The sequence below is a fragment of the Bacillus rossius genome, chromosome 7 (genome assembly GCF_032445375.1).
Source record: "Bacillus rossius redtenbacheri isolate Brsri chromosome 7, Brsri_v3, whole genome shotgun sequence".
NCBI classification, from domain to species: domain Eukaryota; kingdom Metazoa; phylum Arthropoda; class Insecta; order Phasmatodea; family Bacillidae; genus Bacillus; species Bacillus rossius.
In genome coordinates, this window is record NC_086335.1 from 60,143,430 (window position 1) to 60,152,086 (window position 8,657).

The 8,657-nt window shown below is 40.8% G+C and overlaps 1 non-coding gene across 1 annotated transcript; it reads right to left on the reverse strand.

Moving 5' to 3' along the window:
* Positions 1 to 1,003: 1,003 nt before the first annotated feature.
* Trnam-cau (transfer RNA methionine (anticodon CAU)) lies at positions 1,004 to 1,076 on the reverse strand. The gene has a single exon. It is a non-coding gene; the product is annotated as a tRNA-Met (tRNA).
* Positions 1,077 to 8,657: the final 7,581 nt, after the last annotated feature.

Consider the following 8,657-nt stretch of genomic DNA (forward strand, 5'->3'; position numbering starts at 1 on the left):
AGAGATCTGAGAAATTCACTTTGTTACTTGGAGACAAGCCACTTGGATTGTAATTCATTATATGTTTTGAATAATATTTTCATCTTGTCATGGGTAATTGACACTTCTCAGAATAACAAGAAACCAATAATAAAATACCTTTAAGCTCGTTTGATCCAACCATATGCAATCTCGCAATCCCCCAAAATTAAAACTTGTCTGACTAATTCCGTACTTACTTACTTACAGGTTCATTTTATGCAACAGCTGGTTAATTATAATACGTTAGCGTCTACGGCCTGTATTACAAATATCTGAATACAACAAAATTTATGCTTCTATAAATAATAAAAAATTTGAAATCATGCGCCAATTTTCGTAAGCGCGACAAGAAATATCTAGTATTGTTTCCAAAAATTATTTCGTATATGGAAAGATATTCACAGCAATGTGTTGCAACAAATTTTCAACATTTTTCTTGTAGTATTACAAACTACTTCTTGGCAACTGGTTTCCAAAAGGAATATTTTGAAAAATCAACTAATATTTTTTTTTCCCCCGTGTACGTCGTGCCGATACGTAAAATTTATTACGGAAGTTGTATCCAGGCTGTGACTTGGGGTGGTATTCCAAGACGTTCGGGTGAGGCAGCGAATAAGCACTGCCTTGTTGAGACACAGCCGTAACCTAACTCGCGGGCCGTATTCCAGAACGTGTACAAAACCTAATCCCAGCAAGGGAAACGAATCGGCAACAGTTTTAATAAACGGTGCCCCTGCGCGAGGCTAGAAACTGATTCCAACGCATTGTAACGGACGTTTGGCAACCATCGATGCGGTTGTTACGGTAACGCCATCGCACAAAAATTGAACTTTTTTTTTTCAATTTTCTCAAGTACTTTTTAAGTTGCGATTATTAAAGAGCACAAAACGTAAGTTTTCCAGGTTAGTTTCGCTGCCATAAAGCATCATTATTTTGTTCACCGACGCGCTTTGTACGTCTCACGATGATCACAAAAAAAGTATGCCCCGGGTGAGGATCGAACTCACGACCTTAAGATTATGAGACTTACGCGCTGCCTACTGCGCTACCGAGGCGTTGCTTAACACAAACTATTTAGTTTTATATAACGTACATTTAAGTTTTATCAATGTTCATGAAATTTTTATTGTAGCTTAAATTGATATTTATTAAATTGGTTGTCTGTAAAGTCGGTTTACGGACGATAGTTTAACGTGACAACGTCATAACAAAACATTGATGAAATGATTGCATACTTTCATGAATAAAATTGAATCATTTTTATTGAATTATCACTATTTTGTATGGATACAGAGAAGGAGTGAAATGAAATCTACAATTTAATTGATAAAGTTACTTTTATTTGCACTCATTAAAGTAGGAAACGAATGGGAGTGTTTCAAGTTTAATGTGCCTCGAAAAAGTCAAATCGATGGTTGATCCAATCGAGTGGAAGAGAGATAGATGCGGCGCAAGCTTACAATGAGTGTAACGGGACACAGCGTAACGGGACAATTTTTTCCGTGCGTGCAGCCCGGCGTTCATCGATTTATTAGACGTTGTCACGTCAAAAAAAAAAGACTATGTACGAGTTGATGCGCCCAGACGCTGGTCCGCCATCCGGACGAAGTCCACGAAAACGTGAGCTCTGAGCATGCGCGGAATTCGCGGCAACAGATCGGCTACGGATAGGACGCCGGAATCCGTTCCATAAAAAAAGGGGGGGGCTGGCCGTGTACCTATCATGCAACCAGGAATATGGTCAAGGCACAGTTGTGGCATATTCAATGTGGAGTCGCACCTGTGTTTTCGTACCTTGTGCGTCTCTGCCTGAGGACGGGAGCTGATTGCAGTTCCCGAAACGTCGCTTGTTTCTGTTTTGGAAAACTATTGTGTTTGTTTCGTCTTTTCGTTTTTTGTCGTGTTTTTGTCTCGTTTCAACTGTTGTGCTGAATTTTTTTTTTGGGTTCAATATTTTTGTGCTGTTATCATTTGTGGGGGTTTTTTCGTTCTCATCTGTTTTGGAAAACTATTGTGTTGGTTTCGACTTTTCGTTTTGTCGTGTTTTTGTCTCGTTTCAACTGTTGTGCTGATTCTTTTTTTTTTTGGGGTTCAATATTTTTGTACGGTCATTATTTGTGGGTATTTTTTTTTTCGTTCTCTTAATCCATTTTTCTTTGTTTTTTGACCATATTCCTGTTATGGAATATTATGTGGTGTTTATATCCTATTGACAACAGCAATTTTTTTGCTTAATTTGTGTTTTTGTCTTTTGGGTTTTTTTTTATTTTTCTTCTACATCCATGTGCTTAGCAATGGCGTATGTCCAAAAGCTTACATCAAGTCATATTCAATGTGTTTGTGCCTCGGAATGCCGGCCCTTAGTGCGCCGGGGGGGGGGGGGAGTGAGGAGGGGGTTTGTCCCAGTCACCGCGGCCCAGGCGGGAGTTGATTGACGGGGCGCGCGCCGACAATGGAGATGTCGCGGTCGGGTGGGGTATACGGCTCGCGGCGGTTGGTTTGGTCGCATTACGCGCCCCCCTCCCTCCTGCCCCGTCTACAATGGCGGTCGAGGGCCATCATTCACTGAGGCCCTCCGAGTGACGGACGCTAATGACGTCCGTGGGACTCGAGGCTGGAACCGAACCCCGTCCCCCTCCTCCTCCTCTTCATCACCGGAGAGCGCCGCATGCTAGCGGCCGGCTCATCGATTGATTAGGCCCCTCTGGAGCGCCGCCATCTTGCTTGCGTGCGTGCGTGCGTGCCTCGCCCGCTATCCGGTCGCACGTCACGGTTTTTATAGGTGCGAAAAACCCTTCGTGGGTCTGCAAGCCATGGACTGCCTACGTCACGGAGGGGCCTGATTCGGACCGCGTCTCGCTTTTCGCACGTGTGAAATACGTTTTTTGACGTGACAACGTCTAATAAATCTATGAACGCCGGCCCGGCTGCACGCACGAAAAAGTGTCCCGTTACGCTCATTGTTCCGTTACGCTGTCGGCGAGTGCAGTAATAATAGGTTATGTTACAATTTACTAAAAAATTATGGTGATTCATATAATTGATGATAGATATTTGATTACATTTTATTTATATGAAAACTTGTTCATAATTATATTTAAACTTTATAGCTAAACTCCAGTTTTTAAAATTAATTTCAAGTCATCTACACGTGAACTGTTTCGTCTACTGTTTATAAAGTGAAGTGAAAAGTTAATGCGGTTTTCATTGCTTATTACAACAACAATTTCAGCAATAAAGGTTAATTATTCTTGCATTTTAAAAATCTTATTACTAGTATAATTTCAAGTATTTATTCTTTTATTTTTAAAATAAAAATGATTCAATTTTATTCATAAAAGTATACAATCATTTCATCAATGTTTTGTTATGACGTTGTCACGTTAAACTATCGTCCGTAAACCGACTTTACAATTAACCAATTTTTTTTCGAAACAATACGATGACATTTTTTTGAAACGTGAAAAAAAAAAGATAATCGAATTTTTAATAATTGGGCTTTTAGTAGTACTGGAAAGCTAGTCAGGGAACGGTTTGCAAATAACTTTAACTATTGGAGGAACTGAGACAACTCCAAAGCATAAATGTCCGGGTAAGAATCCGGACCCAATATTACTGCAAACATTATTTTTATAGCGACGCAATTGCTTTCATGTTAATGTACAAATTCACAAATATCTGAAATTTTACATGATTTTCAGTTCCGTTTAAAGAAACTTTTACAGAGTAGGTAAATGATCTGGGCCAATCAGCAACCCTTCATGCTTAAGAAAACATATCTTGGCTTGATTATCGCACCTGTACATATGATACCATTCCCGTCATGTACACATACATTGCTTGCGCAAATAATATATCGTGGGTATACTTCATTAAAGTGACCAAGTCGAAAAGCGGAAATAAATTTTAATTAAGTTGACTCAGCCAAAATTTTACCGAACAGAATTTTCGGTATCGAGACTTGTTTTTTTTTATCTCATGTCCACTGATTGAAATACTGACTTGGACATTTTCTTTTCGAGGTATACTTCTGACCTTTATTAAGCATATAGTGATTTAATGTCATTTTTGTCACTGTTTGGCTTGGTAGCTTCTTTGCAGTATACCCACGATATGTCTTAAATGCCATTTGGTTTTTATTCGGCCTCACGTAGGCGTAATTGATGGCAGACTGAACACGTGCAAGGAATATCGGAACCATAAATGCATTTAGGCTTTATTAAAATCAGGAACCTGAAACTAATCGTTTAACCTTTTTCGGAGATAAAAATCAAAAACAAAACTTGTTTGGGCGAGCTTAAAAGTTATTTTGTTATATTCTTATTTATGAAAGTTCAAATTCTTTATTATAAATTGTTAAAGTATTTTAATTGGCAAGGTTAAAGCATGTATAATTTGTAACAATAAATTCCTAGTTCGACGTGATCCACGCATTGTCCTTGTTAATGTTATTTATTTTTGAAGTGAAGCTTCTTTGGACGCGATAATAGTAACATTTCAAAGCCGAATTTTAATGCAACGTTTTCGGGAAATATTGTTGTGGAGCGTTTCTGACGCGAAAAGGACAGAGAAGAGGTACTTGGATATAAATATAACACTATGCTAAAAATAGTACCGAGAGAGATGGATTAACTAAAGAATAAAACAGAGAGAGTGCGCATGCGTTTGTTTCAGAAAAACTATATAGGTATCCTATACAGTCGGCTGTGGATGCGCTCACGTTCCTCTTTGTTGATACAGTCCCTGCTTTTCCCGCATAGATAGCGCTACTTGTTATGAATTTCATATACATTTTTCAGAGATGTAGCGTGTTCCGAATGGCAGAATTGTTTGAAGAAACAGTAACACGCGCAGTTTTTCTTTATGATGTGAGTATTTCAACAGCGAGTAGTAATATTTATTGTTTATTGACAATTAATGATTCGTCAATAACTGTTGATATCCTGAGCAGTTATTTTCAGATGAGTAGTATTTTTGTTGATTAATGTTTATTAATTTAATTTTATTGTAATCAAATTTCTAATAAATACAAAATAAAAAGGTATAATTCTTAAACACTTGAAAAAGAAATGAAAGCCTAAAATCCCCGCGCTGTGTTATTTTTAGAAAATTGTCGGCTTCTAATCTCTCTCTCTCTCTCTCTCTCTCTCTCTCTCTATCTCTCTCTGCCTTTTTACCCCTTACGATATACTTACAAGTCGAGATTTGAATTGACATAGAAGTTTCACTTCTATCACGTGTACTGAGTTTAACATGCTCTTTTTTTTTATTGACTTATTTCACGTGGTGGAGCTAAAAGGAAGCCTAACTCTGGGAAATGATGAAAAAGGCAGGGCTTTCAATGGAGAGCCATGCATATGTAGGAGTCCCTTAACATTTCCACTGAGTGCTCCGCGACCCCTGGTGCTGTTGTGTTAGACTATCCCGCGACACGTCACGGTTGGTCGGGCCAGACTACCGCGCAGGGGCCGCGCTAGACTATAGCACGTGTCATCGTTAGTTTTCAGTGTGCATCTTAGTGGCCGTTTATCCTCTATTTACAGTGCACGATTCCTTTCCATTAACGCTGTTATTGTTTCGGCGTGCTTTGTTGCCAGATGTACCCAAATACCACAAAAGTTATAGACACAATTGTTATAATGTATTGATTTTTTTTATTTTGAAAATTATTATTTTTTTTGGATGAGAATTTTAGAAACATATATTTCTTGTTGTATTTCATCAAGAACCTAACATGCTGATATTCAAGTCTTGCTTATACGGAAACTTCGCTGAATGGCGCCATCTTAGTTTCAACCGTTTTTTTGATCAATTTTTTAAAATTGATTATTTAAATATATAATTTTGGTTCACTTGTTAATGGGGTGCAGGATACCTTATTATTAGAAGTGACTGACTGTTACAAATAGTTTCTATTGTGAAATAATAATTGTGTTTATAATATATACGTATTTTTTTTCAAATCGTATAGCTGTAAAAAATACCGTCAAAAGACACAGCCTTAAAGTCTTAAAAAAAATCAGCAAATATTAAAACGAACAGTTGAAAATTTAGTACAGTTGTATTCGTGGTAACGTAGGGAACGGAAAAAAAAAATCATGGTTTCGATTACCTTTAGGATAGACTATACAGTCCTATATATATATATATATATATATATATATATATATATAATAAGGAAAATAACGCCAGTTCATTGGCTGCTGACTCGTGAATGGTCTCTACTGGTTTGCCCACGATTCGATACTTCTTTGTTCGAGGGTTTGGCGCAGGGCCGTTGAGACGAACGCTCAGCTGATAGCCAAATCAGCTTGAAGGGTGTAATTGTTTGAACTCTTGAGCTTCACGGGAAAAAAAAAATCGCGAATTTTTCCGATCTCCAGGTATACGAAATAGGAATTTTTTTTTTTAATTTTAACAAGCCAAGTAGCGTCGATATGGCAACAGTGGACGCCATTTGATACGTGGTGCAGTCTAAGCGTGAGACAGGCTATAGGAGGAGGAGGCTTTTCTCGGTTTGTATGGAGGATTAAAACGACGGGTATGGCGCGTGTTGCCCCGGGGGAGGGATGATGAGGGGGGGGGGCAGGAGACGACGGGGTCGGATACGCTTTGTTGGGCTCGCGTCCCCCTTGCAGATCTCCGTCTCAGGGAGACTCTTCCCCCTCCCCTTTCATGCTGCTAGCTATTTACTTTCCCCGCCTCCTTTTCCTTCTGCCGCGTCCGCCATATTCCCCCAGAAGAGACCCGTAGGAGAAGGGAAGAAGCGCTCCTACAGTCCGTGTCTCGTAACTTGTCACAAATCTGAACAGTTCTCAAATCTGTAACCGACGCTCTACGTATTCTTCTGCAACTGTCGACATTGTTTGTAAACAGTTTCACGTGGTTGTCAGTATTCGTGAACAAATATACAGCTGGTAAATGAGTGAAACTCTTCCAATTTTTTTTTTTTTTTAACTGTTACGCCACTACAGTTTTTCACTGTTTAATGTGGGGAAAATTCATAAATGCAAAATAAGAAATAAAAAAACATAAAAAATGCTTAAAACAGCAGACGTCAAGCATACAATCACAACGATGAACCATCGTTGGGTTCATCTGTTTGACATCAGCTGATTCAGGCTGGTTTTCAGTAAGTTTGTATTTGCATTATATTTATTTCTTATTTTGCATTTATGAATTTTTTTCCCTATTACCAAACTGCAATGGCGTATGTCCAAGAAATTGTATAAAATCAAAATTCCCCATTGACGAATCATTTAAATAATGGACTCGCAATATCCGTTGCGTCTGTCACCCGTCCATCCGTCACCCGTCCGTCCATCACCCGTCCGTCCGTCACCCGTTCGTCCGTCACCCGTCCGTCCTTCATCCGTCACCCATCCATCCGTCACCCATCCATCCATCACCCGTCCGTCCGTCACCCGTCCATCCGTCACCCGTCCGTCCGTCACCTGTTAGTCCGTCACCCGTCCGTCCTTCACCCGTCCATCCGTCACCCGTCCGTCCGTCACCCATCCATCCGTCACCCATCCATCCATCACCCGTCCGTCCGTCACCCGTCCATCAGTCACCCGTCCGTCCGTCACCTGTTCGTCCGTCACCCGTCCGTCCGTCACCCGTCCATCCGTCACCCATCCATCCATCACCCGTCCGTCCGTCACCCGTCCATCCGTCACCCATCCATCCATCACCCGTCCGTCCGTCACCCGTCCATCCGTCACCCGTCCGTCCGTCACCCGCCTTTATAATAGTAAAGGTTTGCCGGTCAATACCTTGCAAACATTTTGGAAGTTAATAATTTCATCCGTCCGTCCGCCGAAAGTTACAGAGCTTTAGGAATCTTCTGGCGGATGGACGGATGGAAGATTATCCGGGGCCTTCTGTGGTTGGCTTGAGGTCACGTGATTGACGGACGCGACGGATGATTGCGTGGCACAGAGTTTGCGTGACGCGGTCTATGCCTGCTTGGGGGGGGGGGGGGGCGACTTCTTGGTATCTCCGACCACCCTCGGGTTCCTGCGTCCTGTCGCGCTCCGGGCCTCGTCTGAGAGGGCTTTACGCGCGCGAGGAAGTATACTTCCGCTCCGGTTGTAACGGGTGGGACGCGAACACCTCTACCCTCTCCCCCTACCCCTCCCCACCCCCTCCTTATCTCTTCCCTTCTTTACAACGGCACAGTGTCGGCTGGCTGAGCACGTCTCTCGCAAGAATGACCCTCAGCTCTTACCATCCCGTTCCATCCGCTTAAAACAAAGGGAGACAGATAACCAAAGACACCACGTCGGTTTCATCAGCTTCCGTTAAATAACGTTCAAATCGTTAAGTATTGAAGATGTGCTTTCGTCAAAGCTTGTACAGCGCATTACAAGATTTTCTAAGACTGTAAAACATTGCCTAATGAAAAAAAATTATCATAATTGAAGCCATTCTCAAAAATAAATTAAATGTCAATGACATCACAGGGAAAACTGTAGAAGTTTTTTTTACAGTGATCCTTGCATAATGTTTTTTGTGCACTTCGCAAGTTGGACTTACGAGTAGTTAACACAAAAACTTCAAACCCATCCAAGGTTACCACTCATTATGTAAAATTAGCCATCAACAAAAGTAAACAAGTATTAAATCAATCCGTA